Here is a 23,831-nt window from a genome sequence, read left to right as displayed (position 1 = left end):
TTGTATATAATTGATGACTTATACCTGGAAGCCATACAGAGTCCAATTATAGCCAATATCTTCACAAGAGGGAGACACGGTAATATTTCCGTAATTCTAATTAGTCAAAATTTGTTTCCCCAGGGGAAATACGCCAGGACAATAACTCTGAATTGTAGTCATTATATATTAATGAAGCAGAGAGACATAAGCCAACTTGAAATTTTAAGTGGACAGTTATATGGGCGAAAAACTACTAGTAGTTTCGTTGAAATATACCGTCGGGCAATATCCCAGAACAAGTATGGTTACTTATTGGTCGATCTGACGGTTCCTGAGGCATTACAACTACGAACGAGCATCACCAACGAAGACCACTGTGAAATTGTGTATCAAATGTAATCAACAACGACAACAAAAAAATGTCTCTAACGACACAGAAACGAACAATTCTCACCAGCATCTATAATGACATTTCTAACCCAGGTGGTTTCACAGGGTCAATTCAAAAATTGTATAAGGCTGCCAGACTTAAAGACCCCAACATTAGTGTTGCAGATGTGAAGGAATTTCTTCATGGGGAGCGATCTTACACATTACATAGAGGAAATTTAGTTAGGTTCCCCCGACGGAAAATATTAGCCCCTAAACCTCGTACCATAATTGCCTGTGACCTAGGGGACTTTTGTAGTTTACAAAAATACAATAATGGTGTTAAATATATTTTAATTTGTGTCGATGTTTATTCCCGCCTAATGCAGACTCAAACTTTAAAAACAAAAAATTCGAGTGAAGTGTTAGTCGCTCTGAAAAAGATATTAGAGGAAACGCCTCAGTTTCTCGGTGTAAGGCGGATATTCACTGACCGAGGTAGAGAATTTTACAACAAGTTAGTTCAAAATTATTTTAATAAGAAAAATATTAAATTATATAGTATATTTTCGGAAATGAAATCTAGCATAGTGGAGCGAGCCATCAGAACTTTAAAACATAAACTGTATCATTATATGACTCAAGCTAATTCATTAAAATACACCCACATCCTCCCTAAAGTTGTGGACGTGTACAACCACACTTTCCACAGGATGCTAAAAAATACTCCTCATGCCATTCATAAGTTGCAAAATATTGAAGATATACGAAGACAGTTTAAGGTTATGTATTTAAACAATGACTCCTCCATAACTGCCATCAGTCCACGGTTGCACCTTGGACAGCATGTGCGATTGGCAAAGCGCAGGAATATATTTCACAAAGGCTTTTGGCACCAAAATACAGAAGAAATATTTGTAGTGTCACATATTGACAGAACACATCCAATCCCGACATATAAAATCAAAGATTTAAACAACGAGTCGATCAGTGGCATGTTTTATGAGCAGGAATTGATTCCAACATCCCTTCCAGACTATTTTCCTGTAACGGTATTACAGTCTAGGAAAACATCGAAAGGACACAGAGAATATTTCGTCAAGTGGAGAGGGTACCCAGATTCTGCCAATAGCTGGATTAAAGCTCAAGACATCGTCAAATTTAACAAAAAATGACAGTTCAAGAGGACTCTCTCGTAGAGAAACATCATCAGTTGTTATTTTTATTAAACAATTTATCACCCAAGAAGCGGAATAAACTAATCAAGGCTTTAAAACGGCAGGAAATTGAATCAATTTGTGAAATTTTTGCCAATTTTCTGAAACGAAACATCCCAGTTCAACCTCAGATAATTAATGGCTTACAGAGATATCAGAACGACATACGATCTGTAGCGCGTAAGAAAACTCCTTTATACAAAAAGAAGCTCATACTGACCTCCAGACGTGGTGGGGCGATATTAGCAGCTCTGCTACCTTTGGCTGTATCGTTAATTTCCTCCCTAATAAGGTAATTGCGTAAATAAGTAACGAGAGAATAAAATGGTGAAAGAATATTGCCTGGTACCACGATTCATAGCTGAAAAATATTTATTTAATAAAAACAAGAACTCACCATCACCTCCTAATGCTGTGGGTCTGCCCTCCCCCGGAGGTGATGGTAGTGAAAGTATGTCCTTCTCTTTAAAAAACGAATCCAACTCAAGTAATAATATTGGAGGAGCCCATAACCTACCCACCTGCGACTCTGGTAGGGGTGATGGGGGGGTGGGGGAAGAGGACACTCCTTCCTCCCACCTGACAACAACGGGCTGTGGGCGGTGTTGCCGTAGTAGCACCTCCAGACGGGCGGGGCTGGTCACACACCCTTTAAATGACATTGGGGCCCCCGGCGACCGTCGCCCGCCGCCACCCTTAAAAAGAAAAAAAAAAAACGCGGGCTGCCCGGCGCGACCATCGCCTTTTAAAAAAAAAATAAATAAAAAAAGGGGACATTCCATCCTCCCGCCCGAAGTGCAAGTAATTGTTGCTGGCCACACTCCACATAAAGCCACCATCACACCCCAAAATCCAAGTCTGGACAACTTAATAAATGTGAATTTTAAAATTGAGGAAATTCCTCATGTCAAAGCATTATTGAACATGTTTGGACAAAACAGCCAACAGGTGATGTGGGATAGTCGCGGAAATTTATTAAAGCCTGTACAAAATTTAAATATTTTAGATATAATTAAAACTCTAGCCTTCACAAAGGGACAATTTAGGGCAAGTGACAAGGAAGATGTAAGGGTTTTACTGAGGGTGGCTGGCATAGACCCAACCCTCATACGTAATTATCGCGCCAGATCACAGTTAAAAGGGGGGAGGGGTATCCATAGGAGACCCCATTGGGAGCCGTATTGAAGACCTATATGAAGGCCATCTTAAAGACCACCATATTCAGTTGCATATCCACCATGGAGCAAGCTTCTAGACCCACTCCTCCCCCAGCTACACCCCCAGAAGCCAAATCTCCCTTATTAAAGAAGTTGGTTGCTACTCAGCGGTACTACAAGTATGTCGAACACAAATGTAGATTGATATATGCATTGTGGGATTGTTATGACCGTCTTGTGTTGAGTGCCCCTCCAGAACGGTTTTTTAAGTCATTTGGAGAGACGGTGAAACGTTATGAAGAATATTCATCCCAGGAAATCCAGACGGAGATATGGCAAATGGAAAAATTAACCTTCCAACATCGAGACCAGATTACAGCCTTCGAGACTGGACGGAGTGTGTATGGACTTTTAAGGTAGGGAAGGCAGCCTCTACCCCACACCCCTACATTCCTCCCCCTCCAGGTGGGGGACACAGGTGTATTTAAAGGCCTCCACCGTCACCCTCGGTCACCATAGTTGACGACGACTCTTCCCCAGTTCCTCTCAACCGCCCCTCCACCATGGCTTTATCGTCCATTAAGTCAATAGACAGCGACATCACCGACACCCACGCCTTTGGGGTCGGTGATGTCATAGTGTATGACTTACCCGCTGCTGTTGTGCGTCCCTATGGACTGGCAAGTGTAATTTGGAAATGTTACAACTATGCCCGTGTGGAACGTGAAGGACTGACTCGTGTCAACAGGGCCACAATACGTTACCGGTCTACCCCAGGTGACATCGAAGTGAAGATAGCTCCCCTACCCTCCGACGGTCAAGACATTGTCGAAGAGCCAGTCTTGTTCTTCCGCCCCACCATCGTGGCGCTAATTTCCGCTTTCGGTGCAGGAGCACCCTTCGAGTCCAACCCTATAGCTCAGGAGCAAGTGCAGTCTTCCGCCGACATCCACTACATCACCAATGTCACCCTGGATACTGCCAAGAATAGGCTATATTGGCTGAAAACAGCCCTAACAAAGGTTGGCAATCTTATGGTAAGAACTCCAACCATGTTTCGGTTGGTGGTGCCCCATGGGCTGGGGGCCTCCCGTGATGGCATGGACAACTGGCACAAGGACGTCGGGCCCATGCTCATTTCGCTCAACGCTGAGCTGGGCAAGCATAACAAGGAGCTGGTAATCCTCAAACGTCCCTCTACCGTCACCCCATCGATGGTACCCCTCCCGAATGATGATCCCAGGGGAGAGGGTGATAGTAAAACTATCACCCTAGATGCAGTGGAGGGGGAGGGTGCCACCACTCCAGGAAGCTCTTCTCGTTCTACACCACCAGCACCACCACCCACCCCCAGGAAGAAGAGACACCTACAAGAGTACTCATCCACCTCCAGCGCTGCTCCACCCCCACCCACAACATCTGGCACGGCCAAACGACGGATCGAAACCACTATTGACTTCGACCCCCTCTCAAATCATCGTATTGACACCATCCTCGATGGAGAGTCACAGGAAATATTCCTGTTATCCTCATCACCGAAAAAACAACGAAAGCTGTAACCATCAACGCTCAAAGAAGACGTGCCAGCACCGCCGCAGTCAGTAACAGCAGCAGCAGCAGCAGCAACAGCAGTACCTCCATCTACAACAGCTTCGGTGGTGGTAGCAGTAGCAGGTCCACCGACGATGGTGACAGTGTTGTCAGCGGTAATGGTAGCGGCAACGGTACCACCAACTACAGCAGTTCCGGCGGTGACAGCGGCAGCAACAGTACCATCATCGCCGGCAGCGGTAACGGTAGCGGCAGCAGTACCACCAACTACAACGGTTCCAGCGGTGGCAGCAGCAGCAGCAGCAGCAGCAGCAGTACCGTCAGCGGTGGCAGCGGTGTCAGTGGTACCAACAGCTCCCCCAGCAGTAGCGGCAGCGGCAGCAGCGGACGACAGCAGTACCAACAGCTGCTGCTCTTTATATGTAATTTGTTATGGGGGAACAAAATGTAGTTCCCCCTGTTGTAGTTCTTTTAAAAGTAATATTTCCTCAGTAGATTAATAAAATAAAATATAAGTAATGATGTTTTATTCCCACCCCAGTCAGTACATAACTTAACAATGGACGAGGAACACTACATATACCTCACTAGCCTCGACCAAGAAGATATATACAACAACACAAGTTCAGCATTTACAAACACCATCCCCACTCTACATTTAAACCCTTCCATTAAACATGAAGTGGCCTTAGTCAACATACTCCTACCCAGACGAATTAACGCTATCATCAAGGATGAGGGGGAGTCTGGTATAGACGTCTATGCTACTTTTAAGCGAGGAACTCTTTCTAAAAGCCCAGAACATCTCATCTACACCTTCATCCCCAAAACCAACATATTATCCAGAAACATCACATTCATCACGAGTGAGCTTAGCCGACAAATAATCACCGACATGAAGCTTAGCTTCCGAGGTGATTTCAAAATATACTTCTCAGAAAGAGAACCAATCCTCACCTATGATCAATCCTTAGAGCGAGTATTACTATCCTCCACTCTTAACAATGAAGGCACTGGTTCCTTATATTCTCTTAGTCTTCAATTTAAACACAGAATAGCTAATGTACTTGGTTTTGACAGCAGTCGCAAATACACCATTTATCAGGCAAAATCAGATGACATTACAGCAGCCTCCAAGATCGTGGCCTCATTCCCCCCAGACAATGACGGGGGTTGTGACTATTTACTCATTTATAGTGACGTCATCGAGCCGGATCGTTACGGGGGACAAATTGTAAATATCTTAGATGCAATCAATTATCATGACTCTTATTCTAGAGGGGCTCATCCCCTAGTGTACAAGACATTAAATACTAACACGTTGGAGAAGGTGAGTATTAAGATAACAGACCAGTTTGGGCGAAAGGTTAGTTTTGAAGATGGGAGGTCGGTTACGGTAGTCTTACACCTCCGCCCTAAGGTATAACAATATAATCTATATAAATATAAATATATATATATATATATATATATATATATATATATATATATATATATATATATATATATATATATATATATATATATAAGTGTTTACCCACATCATCGGTTATTATAAGAAGAGGAGTCGGGATGCGAGTACCTTTCCACACACCCTCCCAGAAGGAGTATGGGGAGATCTTCTCCCCCCTCTCTGGGAGATACGGGGTGAGGGGGGGAGCGATGAATGACATACGCACATTCCAAGCGCCTTATCTCAGATCAGGTGGTGGTTTTTTTGGGACCTTAGCCGGCTTGGCTCGACGAGCCATACCATTTTTCATGAAAACTGTAACGCCGACTGCTATCGATTTTGGGAAAAATGTTCTTGGTGATTTAACCAGTGGTAGACGGGATGTAAAGAGCGCTCTGAGAACTCACGGTATTGATGCTCTTAAGACTGTGGGGAAGAAATTGGTAGCAGGCGGGAAAATTAAAAGACTCTCTAGGAGAAGAAAAAATAAAAATAATAAATGTAAACGAGCCCTTGGGTATAAAAATGATGTATTTTCACTACAGTAAGCAGTCATACTTCACCTTTCGGAGGAGATCATGGCGGAGGCTAGTGGAGCTGGGTTGAAAATCCCTGTAGAATATTATACTTCCAGTATTATTGACCAATTTCCTAGAAGTAACAGAATACGTAATGTGGAGAGTTCAATTGCCTCCACACAGCAAATAGACATTCTACCTGTTAACCTCCCTATTAATCAACGTTTGCGGGATAATTACTTAGAATTCCGCATCCCCGGAACCCAGGGCGCCTTCTTAGATTTAGCTAATATTGTTATAGATTTTAAGGTATCTTTAACGAAAGATGACGATACCACAAAATTGGAAGAGGATGACCATGTGGAATTTGTTAATGGGTTGTCAAATACCATGTTTAAAGGTGTTCAGGTGTTTTTAGGAGAGCAGGTAGTTGAAACAAATTCTAATTTTAATTATTGGTCGTTTATTAAATTAATTACCTCCATGCCTCCATCAAAAATGTCTTCCTTGGGGAGGATTGGAGCCTTTCGTAGGGACTGGAGTGATGATGGTGTAATCCCTAACGAATTTACTAATACATTTTTTACTGGAGCAACCGCCAAGGATAAAAAATTTATGACCGATTTAAAAGGTAAAGGATTGTCAATGTGTTTTCCCCTACTATTGGATGTAACAACCCTAGACCAATACATATTAGATAATATAGATGTGCGCCTAAGATTGGAGCTCTCCCCTCATGCTTGGGTGCTAAATACAAGTGTGGACGATGGCTCTAAGTATCGGCTGCATATGGATTATGCTAAGTTGTGGGTAACACGTGTGTTCCCCTACCCAAGTGCTTACCTAGCCTTAAACAGCTCACTGTTAGCATCCCCCGACCCCATAAGCTATACTTTCAATAAAACCATTTCTAAAACATATGTCCTAGCAGGGAATCAAACTAGTCTCTTAATTGATCAGCCTTGGGCGCAAGTAATTCCTCACAGGATATTCATGGTAATTGTGCCAATGAATTATTTCGCTGGCCTTCACCAAGGTAATGGATTATATTTTGAAAATGCAAAACTGAAAAATATTGCCATGTATTTGAACAATAATGCAATTTACCGAATTGGTGGTGATTTCGACAATCATTATGCCCGCCTTTATTACGAAACTTTGAAGACATTAGGCTTAGAGCGTGATTCACTTCTAGCCTATGACACTTTTAATAAGGGAAGATCGATATTCGCCTTTGACTTAACCACCATTCAAACAAAGGATTCCCTCCCTGTGGAGAAATCTGGCAACTTACGTATGGAGCTTGAGTTTGGCGGTGGTGTTACATATAACAGGCTGGTTTTACTGTTTGGGGAAACGACCGGGGTACTATCCATCGACGGGCAGAGAACTGTTCTGTGTGACGTGCGAGCTTAAAAACATAATGAATTGTAATGATATAAATATTAATTTAAAAAATAATCTAGGGGATCGAGCACTCTACCTAGGTTGTTATAATGCTGATGAAATAGAACATTTAAATATCTCATTAAGAAAACCTATTGTTCTCATAACTAATATTTTACCATCACACAGCAGATTAACTATGGGACATTGGGTAGCTATTTATGGGTATAAAGTTAAACATCGAATGTTTTTTTTCGATAGTTATGCAATGTCGGCGGTTACTTATGGACATTATTTTCAAGGATTTATTAAAACTAACACAATAACAAAGGTGTTTGGAATGTGCTACAGACTCCAGAGTGATTTTACCCTTACTTGTGGACTGTATTGCGTAATGTTCGTCCATAGGGTGAGTCACCTGGGGTTGCCTTCAACAGTACATTACTTACATAATGTATTTTCAAGCGTTAGTTTAAAATTAAATGATAAACGTGCCCTCGCTTATGCGAGACGATATTTTCCTATGAAACATCACTGTGTTAGGACATTTTGTAGAGGAGTAAGGGTTGGTTCTTATAGGTGGTGTAGAGAATATTTTTGTTAGCTAGGCAACCCACCTAACAGGGGGATTACCCCCATATAAAACCCCTCTCACCCCACAACCTCCCTAGAAGACCCCCATCCCCCTTATCCTACAAATGGAAGGCGTCTCCCCAGAAACACACGCAGGGAAGATTGAAGTCCTTGAAGGGCCTGGTTAGTATTACCCTCACTTTCTGGTAAAGATTTATTTTTTTTCCCACAATAGAAAGTTTGCTCAACCTCTATTTTACCTCTTCTTTTTTTTCAGTGCAATTCTTAGGACCTGTCCACATTTGTAGAGTAGTAATTCTACGAGGAAGGTCTGCCCCAAACAAGATGCTGTTACGTACCCTAATTGATGATGCCTGCTGTAGAGGACACAAGGTCGCTCCTGCAGGGGGAGAGGTATGTACTAACTGTTCTTAGAGGAAATAGAATATTTTTCAAATAAAAGATATAGTCCTATAAATTATTTTCCCCATCTCTTTCCAGAACACTTCAGATGAGAGTCAGAAGGAAAGTCGTCCAAAAGGCAACCAGCCAACTCACCCCACTCCCCCAAGAGAGGGGGGAGGGGGTCAAGACCTCCCCCCACTCACCACGGATGGGGAGACGTCAGAATTCTACTCAGATGAGGAAGGGGAGGTGGAGGGGGGAGAGGGATAGGGGTCATAATTAACTTCTTATACATCATTTGTGATTTTTACCTAATAAAACATTAATAAATTCTTTGATTTTTTTAACCCCTGGAGGAGATTTATAATTTAATACCCCTATATAAGGCCCACTCAACCTCCGCTGGGTGTGGAACTCTGTTACGGTAAAGTCAAGGCCATTAGGTGCGAGGAAGGGTACGGGCGACCACCCTCACCGGGAGGAACCTGTTTTACACCTGCCCCATAGAGGAATGTGGGGGCGTAACTGGCACTCACCCACGAGTGTTTATTATACAAATAAATTCATTTTTACTTAAATATATTGTCATACTTTACTGTATAAATGAACATGATCATAGTGGCACATAATAGATACCTATCTTCACTGTTTTTTCGACTGCTACCACTCACACCTTGGGTGACCTAATATGGAGTGGCACTATGTGGCTCCCCGCTTCTGATTTTCTTATCTGATCTACATACATAGGTGGGGCTATCTGTCACCAAAATATCTACTCCACTGCCACCAACCACGATAACCGACCACCACTGCCACCAACCACGATAACCGACCACCACTGCCACCAACCACGATAACCGACCACCACTGCCACCAACCACGATAACCGACCTCCACTGCCACCAACCACGATAACCGACCACCACTGCCACCAACCACGATAACCGACCTCCACTGCCACCAACCACGATAACCGACCACCACTGCCACCAACCACGATAACCGACCACCACTGCCACCAACCACAACCCACCAAGGACTACCACCAATATTGATTCTCCATTAAGTGAAAATAATGAATAAAAATCGTTCAACCCACATTTATTATGCTCCTGTTTTATTTTTACTAAATGTAGAAATAGTTTTTTTATATTACTACGTCTTTATATCTCAAAGTCTCTAAATTTTGTTTAGACAATGTTGTGCAGTTACTTGTGGCAACCTATTTATGACCACACACAATAACGTAGATAATCCGTGAAAACAAACGTTGCCACTGCTTTCAAACACTCTCCAGGTATATTGTGGCAACTTGAAATTGTTTCCTGGGATTACAGTGAATTCTAATGACAACACATTATTTTTGATGATTTGTAGTGGAAACAACATTTTCATGTGCACTTTAACCCCTGGGCTGCTCTGGACTATATGACCTTCAACACTATATGACAGGTGCATTAAAAAAAATCAAAATTTTATTTGTTTTATAAACCTGTTAATTTGTGTTCCCTGAGATTGGGAAAAATTAAAGAAAAATTAATTGTACTTTCCCAAGCCGTAAATGAGACGACAATTTGGGCGATGACGTCACACCCAACATGATCGCTCATGCAAGGTGCGTCCTGGCGGCATCGCGCGCGGTCTTCAAGCAGCCAGACATGTCACGAATTTATTTTCACGGCATTATTTACAGTGTCTAGGCACATTTTTTTTCACAGAGAGGGAGTCTTTTTTCTTCCAATCCCATGATAGGTTATCCCTACCTCCAACAGATACTCAAATGTCAATACACTGTGGTCACTCATTCCTATGCACACTTCAAAATTGACTTCCCTTATTTCTGACTCATTCAAGGTGAATATTAGGTCGAGTCTAGCTGGTTCGTCATTTCTTCTCAATCTTGTGGGTCCACTGATGTGTTGGCTCAGAAAGTTCCTTGTTGCCACTTCCAAGAGTTTAACTCTCCACGTATCTGCACCACCATCCCAGTAAACAGTTTCAAGTTTCCACAACGTTCCTGGAAAGTGTTTGAAAGGATTGGAAACGTTTGTTTTCACGAATTGAATACGTTATTTTGTGTGAAATTAAATAGGTTTCCAAAACTTTTAACCAAAACCTACGAACCTAACCCTAATTTGAAACTTTGTGACCCCTTTTGTACCCTAATTTGAAACTTTGTGACCCCTTTTGTACCCTAATTTGAAACTTTGTGACCGTTTTTGTACCTAATTTGAAACTGTGTCACCCCTTTTGTACCCTAATTTGAAACTTTAGGACCCTTTTTGTACCTAATTTGAAACTTTGTGACACCTTTTATGAAGTGTTTCAAGTTAAAATGCTTATATATGAATAAAATAGGAAATGTAAAAATATAGAAATATATTTCTACATTTGGTAAAATAAAGCATCATAATAAAGGTAGGTTCATCATTTTTATTCATTTATCATTTGTAATAGCGTAGTGCATTGTCCTGGTGTAGAAGAGTGGTGTAGTAGCGTGGTGTAGTAGCCTGGTGTAGTGGCCCGGTGTAGTGGCCTGGTGTAGTGATGTGGTGTAGTAGCTTGGTGTAGTAGCATGGTGTAGTGGCGTGGTGTAATGGCATGGTTTAGTGGCATGGTGTAGTGGTGTGGTGTAGTAGCCTGGTGTAGTGGCATGGTGTAGTGGTGTAGAGAAGTGGTGTAGCAGCCTGGTGTAGTGGTGTGGTGCCGTGGTGTGGTGTAGTGGCGTAGTGTAGTGTTGTGATGTAGTAGTCTGGTGTAGTGGCGTTATGTAGTAGCCTGGTGTAGTAGTCTGGTATAGTCATGTGGTGTAGTAGCCTGATGTAGTAGCGTGGTGTAGTAGCCTGGTGTAGTGGCGTGGTGCAATGGCATGTAGTAGCCAGGAATAATGGCGTGCTGTAGTACCATGGTGTAGTAGCCTGGAGTAGTGGCGTGGTGTAGTGGCATGGTGTAGTGTAGTGGCGTGGTGAAGTGCCATGGTGCAGTGGTGTGGTATGGTGGCGAGGAGTAGTGTAGTGGCATGGTGTAGTAGCCTGGTGTAGTAGTCTGGTGTTGTGGCATGGTGTAGTAGCCTGGTGTAGAGGCGTGTAGTAGCGTGGTGTAGTGGTGTGCAGTGGCGTGGTGTAGTGGCGTGGTGTAGTAGCCTGGTATAGTGGCGTGGTGTAGTGGCATGTAGTAGCCTGGAATAGTGGTGAAGTTGTCTGGTGTAGTGGCATGGTGTAGTAGCCTGGTGTAGTGGCATGGTGTAGTAGCCTGGTGTAGTGGCATGGTGTAGTAGCCTGGTGTAGTAGTCTGGTGTAGTGCTGTGGTGTTGTAGCCTGGTGCAGTAGGATGGTGTAGAAGCCTGGTGTAGTGATGTGGTGTAGTGATGTGGTGTAGTAGCATGGTGAGCAGCTTGTAGTGGCATGGCGTAGTAGCCTGGTGTAGTGGCATGGTGTAGTAGCCTGGTGTAGTGGCATGGTGTAGTGGCGTAGTGTAGTAGCCTGGTGTTATGGCGTGGTGTAGTAGCCTGCTATAGTGGCGTGTAGTAGCGTGGTGTAGTGGCGTGGTGTAGTAGCCTGGTGTAGTTGCGGGGTTATTATAGTTGTGTTGGTTGGTGTTGTTGTCGTCGTGTTCCTCCTTTACGGACAACCCAACCCACAACTCGGTAGAGTGCTTATACTTCACTAGGAGATCACAATAGGAGCTTCTGGCTCTTGGAGAGAGGCTCAACGTCACACGTTTAGGGGATGCGGCTCCAACACTTAGCCTCGTTGTCACGTGCACACACCCACTCGAGCCACTGTGACTCCCCACTCTCTCCTTATGTGATATGATCTCCTCAATCCCCTTTAACTTACTAGTTTTTGTCCTACCCTGTCCACAGCGGTGGTTCTTGGTTCTTTCTCTCTCTCTCTCTCTTCCTTTACTATTTCCTGGGAAGCCTCACTAGGACAAGGGCAAACACCAGCAAATTGGATTACATTTACTGGACAAAGCACATACACAATACATACACACATATAATAATAATGAATCCTATACTCTATACTATTACAATCAGGTTGCACGCCAACACCATCAGAACTCTATCATCAGCTTATCAAGTGGTATCCTATCTCCTGGTTCACCACCTGATACTATCAACCTCCTCAAGTTGATCAAGTCTACATACACTGTTGCACCATCAGCAAGAGAATATATATATGTATCTATAAATGTGTACAAAGAAAATCAGCATGTGAATGCAGTAACATATATCAGTATAAATGTTCCTTGATACACAACAATGATCAATCGATCACTCTATCAGTCCTAGAACACATACATCTGTAGGTAATCCAGCCTACGACTGTAACTCTAAACTTCAGTATAAAACACTCCTTGACATAAGAATGCAAACAATCACTCACCTCTCACTGCGTCTTGCACGCTAAGGACAACCAAACACTATCAACTCCCTAAAAGTAATCCACCAGAACTTCCCTTCCACCTCTGGAAGTTCACTACCCTGATCTCTTCAGGTTCTTCCGGGTTTAACCACCAGGATCCTCTGCAGCTCCTCCAGGCTGCTACCATGAAGTTTCCTTGAACAACTATGGTGCTTCACCACTTCTACTAGGGTCCTCCACAGTTCTCCTGGCTGCTACACCATGAAGCTCCCTGGAGAAACTATGGTGCTTCACCACCTCTACAGAAGCACGTGACACTCCTCTTCACTGCTTCTCCTCACAGCTCGAGGTCCTCTCCTCCACTACCTTGGTGTCTCACCAACTACTCCCTCTGTGCTGGCTTCGAAGATCTCAGCAACTTCTTCTCCAAAGACAAACCTGCAACCCATCGACACTCCGATAAAAAATTTTCCACTTTAACATATAAACAAAAATAATCACACAATATGTTTGCCTCCAACCTCTTCCTGTCCTCTACATACTGTGAGAGTGGACTCCCCCGTTGGGCGGGTCCATGCTCCACCTCGCCCAGCGGGCCTCCACACTCTATTGGGATCGTCTCAAAGCCCTCCAAATGTACTCACTAGAAAGAAGACGAGAGAGATATCAAATAATATACACCTGGAAGATACTTGAGGGCCAAGTACCAAATCTACACAGTAAAATAACAACGTACTGGAGTGAACGACATGGAAGAAAATGTAGAATAGAACCAATGAAGAGCAGAGGTGCCATAGGCACAATCAGAGAACACTGTATAAACATCAGAGGTCCGCGGTTGTTCAACGTCCTCCCAGCAAGCATAAGAAATATTGCCGGAACAACCGTGGACATTTTCAAGAGGAAACTAGATTTATTCCTCTAAGGAGTGCCGGACCAACCGGGCTGTGGTGGGTATGTGGGCCTGCGGGCCGCTCCAAGCAACAGCCTGGTGGACCAAACTCTCACAAGTCGAGCCTGGCCTCGGGCCGGGCTTGGGGAGTAGAAGAACTCCCAGAACCCCATCAACCAGGTATCAACCAGGTATCTCCTCTGCCGCCCCTCAGTCAGTTGGCTCCAAGCGGTCGAAGGGAGAGGATGCGCTGCTCGTCCCTCCAGCTGTCTCTCTCATCTCTGTCCTCTTATTTAGGTTTCTTGCCTTACCAAAACATTTCTAACTCATCAATAAACATTGCTACTGTCGCTGGGCACACGACCAACTACAAGCAATCACTATGAACTGGCTTAAATCGTGCTTACCACAGATTGTCTCGTCGAGGGCGCTCCTCCCTCTGACGGAGCCTGGTCAGGGCGATTCCACAGCCCACGAAAATGTCTCTGGGCGGCTTAATACTCTCCTCGTCGACCAGGACTTGAGACCACAACGTTCGCAGCTCGATTCTACAGCTGGCACGTCTGCATACTTCTCTTCTCTTAGAGATATATCACTAGGGGTTCATTACTGACGGGAGCTCAAACGGAGGGCGGTTTTCCCCTGCGATGTCTGGCGCTCAAGTGAGGTCAAAGCCCTCCAGAAGCGAGCCTCACGTCTCCAGCAAATTATACACATATCCTAACCAGTCATTTATCTGCTTTCTTATGCACTGCCCATAATCTTAAATTATTCATTAAATCAAACAAACTATTTTACATCTGTGTTATCGCCTCTATATTTCCTATACTTTCTAGCTAGGTCAGGCTTGTTGAATAACTCTCAAGGGGAGACTCGTTTCTCCTGTAGGCTGAGATCATAACAGTGGTGTAGTGGCGTGGTGTAGTGGCATGGTGTAGTGACGTGGTGTAGCAGCCTGGTGTAATAGCCTGGTGCAGTAGTCTGGTGTACTTGTGTGGTGTAGTAGCCTGGTGTAGTAGCCTGGTGTAGTGGCATGTAGTAGTTTGGAATAGTGGCATGCTGTTCTACCGTTGTGTAGTAGCCTGGTGTAGTGGCATGGTGTAGTGGCATGGTGTAGTGTAGTGATGTGGTGAAGTGGCATGGTGCAGTGATGTGGTATAGTGGAGTGGTGTAGTGTAGTTGTGTGGTGAAGTAGTCTGGTGTAGTAGCCTGGTGTATTACAGTGGTGTAGTAGCCTAGTGTTGTGGCGTGGTGGAGTAGCCTGGTGTAGTGGCGTGGTTAGTAGCCTGGTGTAGTAGCCTGGTGTATTACAGTGGTGTAGTAGCCTAGTGTTGTGGCGTGGTAGAGTAGCCTGGTGTAGTGGCGTGGTTAGTAGCCTGGTGTAGTAGCCTGGTGTAGTGGCATGGCGTAGTAGCCTGGTGTAGTGGCATGGTGTAGTAGCCTGGTGTAGTGGCATGGTGTAGTGGCGTAGTGTAGTAGCCTGGTGTTATGGCGTGGTGTAGTAGCCTGCTATAGTGGCGTGTAGTAGCGTGGTGTAGTGGCGTGGTGAGGTAGCCTGGTGTAGTTGCGGGGTTATTATAGTTGTGTTGGTTGGTGTTGTTGTCGTCGTGTTCCTCCTTTACGGACAACCCAACCCACAACTCGGTAGAGTGCTTATTCTTCACTAGGAGATCACAATAGGAGCTTCTGGCTCTTGGAGAGAGGCTCAACGTCACACATTTAGGGGATGCGGCTCCAACACTTAGCCTCGTTGTCACGTGCACACACCCACTCGAGCCACTGTGACTCCCCACTCTCTCCTTATGTGATATGATCTCCTCAATCCCCTTTAACTTACTAGTTTTTGTCCTACCCTGTCCACAGCGGTGGTTCTTGGTTCTTTCTCTCTCTCTCTCTCTTCCTTTACTATTTCCTGGGAAGCCTCACTAGGACAAGGGCAAACACCAGCAAATTGGAATACATTTACTGGACAAAGCACATACACAATACATACACACATATAATAATAATGAATCCTATACTCTATACTATTACAATCAGGTTGCATGCCAACACCATCAGAACTCTATCATCAGCTTATCAAGTGGTATCCTATCTCCTGGTTCACCACCTGATACTATCAACCTCCTCAAGTTGATAAAGTCTACATACACTGTTGCACCATCAGCAAGAGAATATATATATGTATCTATAAATGTGTACAAAGAAAATCAGCATGTGAATGCAGTAACATATATCAGTATAAATGTTCCTTGATACACAACAATGATCAATCGATCACTCTATCAGTCCTAGAACACATACATCTGTAGGTAATCCAGCCTACGACTGTAACTCTAAACTTCAGTATAAAACACTCCTTGACATAAGAATGCAAACAATCACTCACCTCTCACTGCGTCTTGCACGCTAAGGACAACCAAACACTATCAACTCCCTACAAGTAATCCACCAGAACTTCCCTTCCACCTCTGGAAGTTCACTACCCTGATCTCTTCAGGTTCTTCCGGGTTTAACCACCAGGATCCTCTGCAGCTCCTCCAGGCTGCTACCATGAAGTTTCCTTGAACAACTATGGTGCTTCACCACTTCTACTAGGGTCCTCCACAGTTCTCCTGGCTGCTACACCATGAAGCTCCCTGGAGAAACTATGGTGCTTCACCACCTCTACAGAAGCACGTGACACTCCTCTTCACTGCTTCTCCTCACAGCTCGAGGTTCTCTCCTCCACTACCTTGGTGTCTCACCAACTACTCCCTCTGTGCTGGCTTCGAAGATCTCAGCAACTTCTTCTCCAAAGACAAACCTGCAACCCATCGACACTCCGATAAAAAAATTTCCACTTTAACATATAAACAAAAATAATCACACAATATGTTTGCCTCCAACCTCTTTCTGTCCTCTACATACTGTGAGAGTGGACTCCCCCGTTGGGCGGGTCCATGCTCCACCTCGCCCAGCGGGCCTCACACTCTCCTCTGCTGCCCCTCAGTCAGTTGGCTCCAAGCGGTCGAAGGGAGAGGATGCGCTGCTCGTCCCTTCAGCTGTCTCTCTCATCTCTGTCCTCTTATTTAGGTTTCTTGCCTTACCAAAACATTTCTAACTCATCAATAAACATTGCTACTGTCGCTGGGCACACGACCAACTACAAGCAATCACCATGAACTGGCTTAAATCGTGCTTACCACAGATTGTCTCGTCGAGGGCGCTCCTCCCTCTGACGGAGCCTGGTCAGGGCGATTCCACAGCCCATGAAAATGTCTCTGGGCGGCTTAATACTCTCCTCGTCGACCAGGACTTGAGACCACAACGTTCGCAGCTCGATTCTACAGCTGGCACGTCTGCATACTTCTCTTCTCTTAGAGATATATCACTAGGGGTTCATTACTGACGGGAGCTCAAACGGAGGGCGGTTTTCCCCTGCGATGTCTGGCGCTCAAGTGAGGTCAAAGCCCTCCAGAAGCGAGCCTCACGTCTCCAGCAAATTATACACATATCCTAACCAGTCATTTATCTGCTTTCTTATGCACTGCCCATAATCTTAAATTGTTTATTAAATCAAACAAACTATTTTACATCTGTGTTATCGCCTCTATATTTCCTATACTTTCTAGCTAGGTCAGGCTTGTTGAATAACTCTCAAGGGGAGACTCGTTTCTCCTGTAGGCTGAGATCATAAAAGTGGTGTAGTGGCGTGGTGTAGTGGCATGGTGTAGTGACGTGGTGTAGCAGCCTGGTGTAATAGCCTGAGGCAGTAGTCTGGTGTAATTGTGTGGTGTAGTAGCCTGGTGTAGTAGCCTGGTGTAGTGGCATGTAGTAGTTTGGAATAGTGGCATGCTGTTCTACCATTGTGTAGTAGCCTGGTGTAGTGGCATGGTGTAGTGGCATGGTGTAGTGTAGTGATGTGGTGAAGTGGCATGGTGCAGTGATGTGGTATAGTGGAGTGGTGTAGTGTAGTTGTGTGGTGAAGTAGTCTGGTGTAGTAGCCTGGTGTATTACAGTGGTGTAGTAGCCTAGTGTTGTGGCGTGGTGGAGTAGCCTGGTGTAGTGGCGTGGTTAGTAGCCTGGTGTAGTAGCCTGGTGTATTACAGTGGTGTAGTAGCCTAGTGTTGTGGCGTGGTAGAGTAGCCTGGTGTAGTGGCGTGGTTAGTAGCCTGGTGTAGTAGCCTGGTGTAGTGGCATGGCGTAGTAGCCTGGTGTAGTGGCATAGTGTAGTAGCCTGGTGTAGTGGCATAGTGTAGTGGCGTAGTGTAGTAGCCTGGTGTTATGGCGTGGTGTAGTAGCCTGCTATAGTGGCGTGTAGTAGCGTGGTGTAGTGGCGTGGTGAGGTAGCCTGGTGTAGTTGCGGGGTTATTATAGTTGTGTTGGTTGGTGTTGTTGTCGTCGTGTTCCTCCTTTACGGACAACCCAACCCACAACTCGGTAGAGTGCTTATTCTTCACTAGGAGATCACAATAGGAGCTTCTGGCTCTTGGAGAGAGGCTCAACGTCACACGTTTAGGGGATGCGGCTCCAACACTTAGCCTCGTTGTCACGTGCACACACCCACTCGAGCCACTGTGACTCCCCACTCTCTCCTTATGTGATATGATCTCCTCAATCCCCTTTAACTTACTAGTTTTTGTCCTACCCTGTCCACAGCGGTGGTTCTTGGTTCTTTCTCTCTCTCTCTCTCTTCCTTTACTATTTCCTGGGAAGCCTCACTAGGACAAGGGCAAACACCAGCAAATTGGAATACATTTACTGGACAAAGCACATACACAATACATACACACATATAATAATAATGAATCCTATACTCTATACAATTACAATCAGGTTGCATGCCAACACCATCAGAACTCTATCATCAGCTTATCAAGTGGTATCCTATCTCCTGGTTCACCACCTGATACTATCAACCTCCTCAAGTTGATCAAGTCTACATACACTGTTGCACCATCAGCAAGAGAATATATATATGTATCTATAAATGTGTACAAAGAAAATCAGCATGTAAATGCAGTAACATATATCAGTATAAATGTTCCTTGATACACAACAATGATCAATCGATCACTCTATCAGTCCTAGAACACATACATCTGTAGGTAATCCACCCTACGACTGTAACTCTAAACTTCAGTATAAAACACTCCTTGACATAAGAATGCAAACAATCACTCACCTCTCACTGCGTCTTGCACGCTAAGGACAACCAAACACTATCAACTCCCTACAAGTAATCCACCAGAACTTCCCTTCCACCTCTGGAAGTTCACTACCCTGATCTCTTCAGGTTCTTCCGGGTTTAACCACCAGGATCCTCTGCAGCTCCTCCAGGCTGCTACCATGAAGTTTCCTTGAACAACTATGGTGCTTCACCACTTCTACTACGGTCCTCCACAGTTCTCCTGGCTGCTACACCATGAAGCTCCATGGAGAAACTATGGTGCTTCACCACCTCTACAGAAGCACGTGACACTCCACTTCACTGCTTCTCCTCACAGCTCGAGGTCCTCTCCTCCACTACCTTGGTGTCTCACCAACTACTCCCTCTGTGCTGGCTTCGAAGATCTCAGCAACTTCTTCTCCAATGACAAACCTGCAACCCATCGACACTCCGATAAAAAATTTTCCACTTTAACATATAAACAAAAATAATCACACAATATGTTCACCTCCAACCTCTTTCTGTCATCTACATACTGTGAGAGTGGACTCCCCCGTTGGGCGGGTCCATGCTCCACCTCGCCCAGCGGGCCTCCACACTCTCCTCTGCCGCCCCTCAGTCAGTTAGCTTCAAGCGGTCGAAGGGAGAGGATGCGCTGCTCGTCCCTCCAGCTGTCTCTCTCATCTCTGTCCTCTTATTTAGGTTTCTTGCCTTACCAAAACATTTCTAACTCATCAATAAACATTGCTACTGTCGCTGGGCACACGACCAACTACAAGCAATCACTATAGCAATCACTATGAACTGGCTTAAATCGTGCTTACCACAGATTGTCTCGTCGAGGGCGCTCCTCCCTCTGACGGAGCCTGGTCAGGGCGATTCCACAGCCCACGAAAATGTCTCTGGGCGGCTTAATACTCTCCTCGTCGACCAGGACTTGAGACCACAACGTTCGCAGCTCGATTCTACAGCTGGCACGTCTGCATACTTCTCTTCTCTTAGAGATATATCACTAGGGGTTCATTACTGACGGGAGCTCAAACGGAGGGCGGTTTTCCCCTGCGATGTCTGGCGCTCAAGTGAGGTCAAAGCCCTCCAGAAGCGAGCCTCACGTCTCCAGCAAATTATACACATATCCTAACCAGTCATTTATCTGCTTTCTTATGCACTGCCCATAATCTTAAATTGTTCATTAAATCAAACAAACTATTTTACATCTGTGTTATCGCCTCTATATTTCCTATACTTTCTAGCTAGGTCAGGCTTGTTGAATAACTCTCAAGGGGAGACTCGTTTCTCCTGTAGGCTGAGATCATAACAGTGGTGTAGTGGCGTGGTGTAGTGGCATGGTGTAGTGACGTGGTGTAGCAGCCTGGTGTAATAGCCTGGTGCAGTAGTCTGGTGTAATTGTGTGGTGTAGTAGCCTGGTGTAGTAGCCTGGTGTAGTGGCATGTAGTAGTTTGGAATAGTGGCATGCTGTTCTACCATTGTGAAGTAGCCTGGTGTAGTGGCATGGTGTAGTGTAGTGATGTGGTGAAGTGGCATGGTGCAGTGATGTGGTATAGTGGAGTGGTGTAGTGTAGTTGTGTAGTGAAGTAGTCTGGTGTAGTAGCCTGGTGTATTACAGTGGTGTAGTAGCCTAGTGTTGTGGCGTGGTAGAGTAGCCTGGTGTAGTGGCGTGGTTAGTAGCCTGGTGTAGTAGCCTGGTGTAGTGGCATTGCGTAGTAGCCTGGTGTAGTGGCATGGTGTAGTAGCCTGGTGTAGTGGCATGGTGTAGTGGCGTAGTGTAGTAGCCTGGTGTTATGGCGTGGTGTAGTAGCCTGCTATAGTGGCGTGTAGTAGCGTGGTGTAGTGTCGTGGTGTAGTAGCCTGGTGTAGTTGCGGGGTTATTATAGTTGTGTTATTTGGTGTTGTTGTCGTCGTGTTCCTCCTTTACGGAGAACCCAACCCACAACTCGGTAGAGTGCTTATACTTCACTAGGAGATCACAATAGGAGCTTCTGGCTCTTGTAGAGAGGCTCAACGTCAAGCGTTTAGGGGATGCGGCTCCAACACTTAGCCTCGTTGTCACGTGCACACACCCACTCGAGCCACTGTGACTCCCCACTCTCTCCTTATGTGATATGATCTCCTCAATCCCCTTTAACTTACTAGTTTTTGTCCTACCCTGTCCACAGCGGTGGTTCTTGGTTCTTTCTCTCTCTCTCTCTCTTCCTTTACTATTTCCTGGGAAGCCTTACTAGGACAAGGGCAAACACCAGCAAATTGGAATACATTTACTGGACAAAGCACATACACAATACATACACACATATAATAATAATGAATCCTATACTCTATACTATTACAATCAGGTTGCATGCCAACACCATCAGAACTCTATCATCAGCTTACCAATGGTATCCTATCTCCTGGTTCACCACCTGATACTATCAACCTCCTCAAGTTGATCAAGTCTACATACACTGTTGCACCATCAGCAAGAGAATATATATATGTATCTATAAATGTGTACAAAGAAAATCAGCATGTGAATGCAGTAACATATATCAGTATAAATGTTCCTTGATACACAACAATGATCAATCGATCACTCTATCAGTCCTAGAACACATACATCTGTAGGTAATCCAGCCTACGACTGTCACTCTAAACTTCAGTATAAAACACTCCTTGACATAAGAATGCAAACAATCACTCACCTCTCACTGTGTCTTGCACGCTAAGGACAACCAAACACTATCAACTCCCTAAAAGTAATCCACCAGAACTTCCCTTCCACCTCTGGAAGTTCACTACCCTGATCTCTTCAGGTTCTTCCGGGTTTAACCACCAGGATCCTCTGCAGCTCCTCCAGGCTGCTACCATGAAGTTTCCTTGAACAACTATGGTGCTTCACCACTTCTACTAGGGTCCTCCACAGTTCTCCTGGCTGCTACACCATGAAGCTCCCTGGAGAAACTATGGTGCTTCACCACCTCTACAGAAGCACATGACACTCCTCTTCACTGCTTCTCCTCACAGCTCGAGGTCCTCTCCTCCACTACCTTGGTGTCTCACCAACTACTCCCTCTGTGCTGGCTTCGAAGATCTCAGCAACTTCTTCTCCAAAGACAAACCTGCAACCCATCGACACTCCGATAAAAAATTTTCCACTTTAACATTTAAACAAAAATAATCACACAATATGTTTGCCTCCAACCTCTTCCTGTCCTCTACATACTGTGAGAGTGGACTCCCCCGTTGGGCGGGTCCATGCTCCACCTCGCCCAGCGGGCCTCCACACTCTCCTCTGCCGCCCCTCAGTCAGTTGGCTCCAAGCGGTCGAAGGGAGAGGATGTGCTGCTCGTCCCTCCAGCTGTCTCTCTCATCTCTGTCCTCTTATTTAGGTTTCTTGCCTTACCAAAACATTTCTAACTCATCAATAAACATTGCTACTGTCGCTGGGCACACGACCAACTACAAGCAATCACTATGAACTGGCTTAAATCGTGCTTACCACAGATTGTCTCGTCGAGGGCGCTCCTCCCTCTGACGGAGCCTGGTCAGGGCGATTCCACAGCCCACGAAAATGTCTCTGGGCGGCTTAATACTCTCCTCGTCGACCAGGACTTGAGACCACAACGTTCGCAGCTCGATTCTACAGCTGGCACGTCTGCATACTTCTCTTCTCTTAGAGATATATCACTAGGGGTTCATTACTGACGGGAGCTCAAACGGAGGGCGGTTTTCCCCTGCGATGTCTGGCGCTCAAGTGAGGTCAAAGCCCTCCAGAAGCGAGCCTCACGTCTCCAGCAAATTATACACATATCCTAACCAGTCATTTATCTGCTTTCTTATGCACTGCCCATAATCTTAAATTGTTCATTAAATCAAACAAACTATTTTACATCTGTGTTATCGCCTCTATATTTCCTATACTTTCTAGCTAGGTCAGGCTTGTTGAATAACTCTCAAGGGGAGACTCGTTTCCCCTGTAGGCTGAGATCATAACAGTGGTGTAGTGGCGTGGTGTAGTGGCATGGTGTAGTGACGTGGTGTAGCAGCCTGGTGTAATAGCCTGGTGCAGTAGTCTGGTGTAATTGTGTGGTGTAGTAGCCTGGTGTAGTGGCATGTAGTAGTTTGGAATAGTGGCATGCTGTTTTACCGTTGTGTAGTAGCCTGGTGTAGTGGCATGGTGTAGTGGCATGGTGTAGTGTAGTGATGTGGTGAAGTGGCATGGTGCAGTGATGTGGTATAGTGGAGTGGTGTAGTGTAGTTGTGTGGTGAAGTAGTCTGGTGTAGTAGCCTGGTGTATTACAGTGGTGTAGTAGCCTAGTGTTGTGGCGTGGTGGAGTAGCCTGGTGTAGTGGCGTGGTTAGTAGCCTGGTGTAGTAGACTGGTGTATTACAGTGGTGTAGTAGCCTAGTGTTGTGGCGTGGTAGAGTAGCCTGGTGTAGTGGCGTGGTTAGTAGCCTGGTGTAGTAGCCTGGTGTAGTGGCATGGCATAGTAGCCTGGTGTAGTGGCATGGTGTAGTAGCCTGGTGTAGTGGCATGGTGTAGTGGCGTAGTGTAGTAGCCTGGTGTTATGGCGTGGTGTAGTAGCCTGCTATAGTGGCGTGTAGTAGCGTGGTGTAGTGGCGTGGTGAGGTAGCCTGGTGTAGTTGCGGGGTTATTATAGTTGTGTTGGTTGGTGTTGTTGTCGTCGTGTTCCTCCTTTACGGACAACCCAACCCACAACTCGGTAGAGTGCTTATTCTTCACTAGGAGATCACAATAGGAGCTTCTGGCTCTTGGAGAGAGGCTCAACGTCACACGTTTAGGGGA

This window comes from Procambarus clarkii, chromosome 68 (genome assembly GCF_040958095.1).
Source record: "Procambarus clarkii isolate CNS0578487 chromosome 68, FALCON_Pclarkii_2.0, whole genome shotgun sequence".
Lineage (NCBI taxonomy): Eukaryota > Metazoa > Arthropoda > Malacostraca > Decapoda > Cambaridae > Procambarus > Procambarus clarkii.
This window is presented reverse-complemented; position numbering follows the sequence as displayed.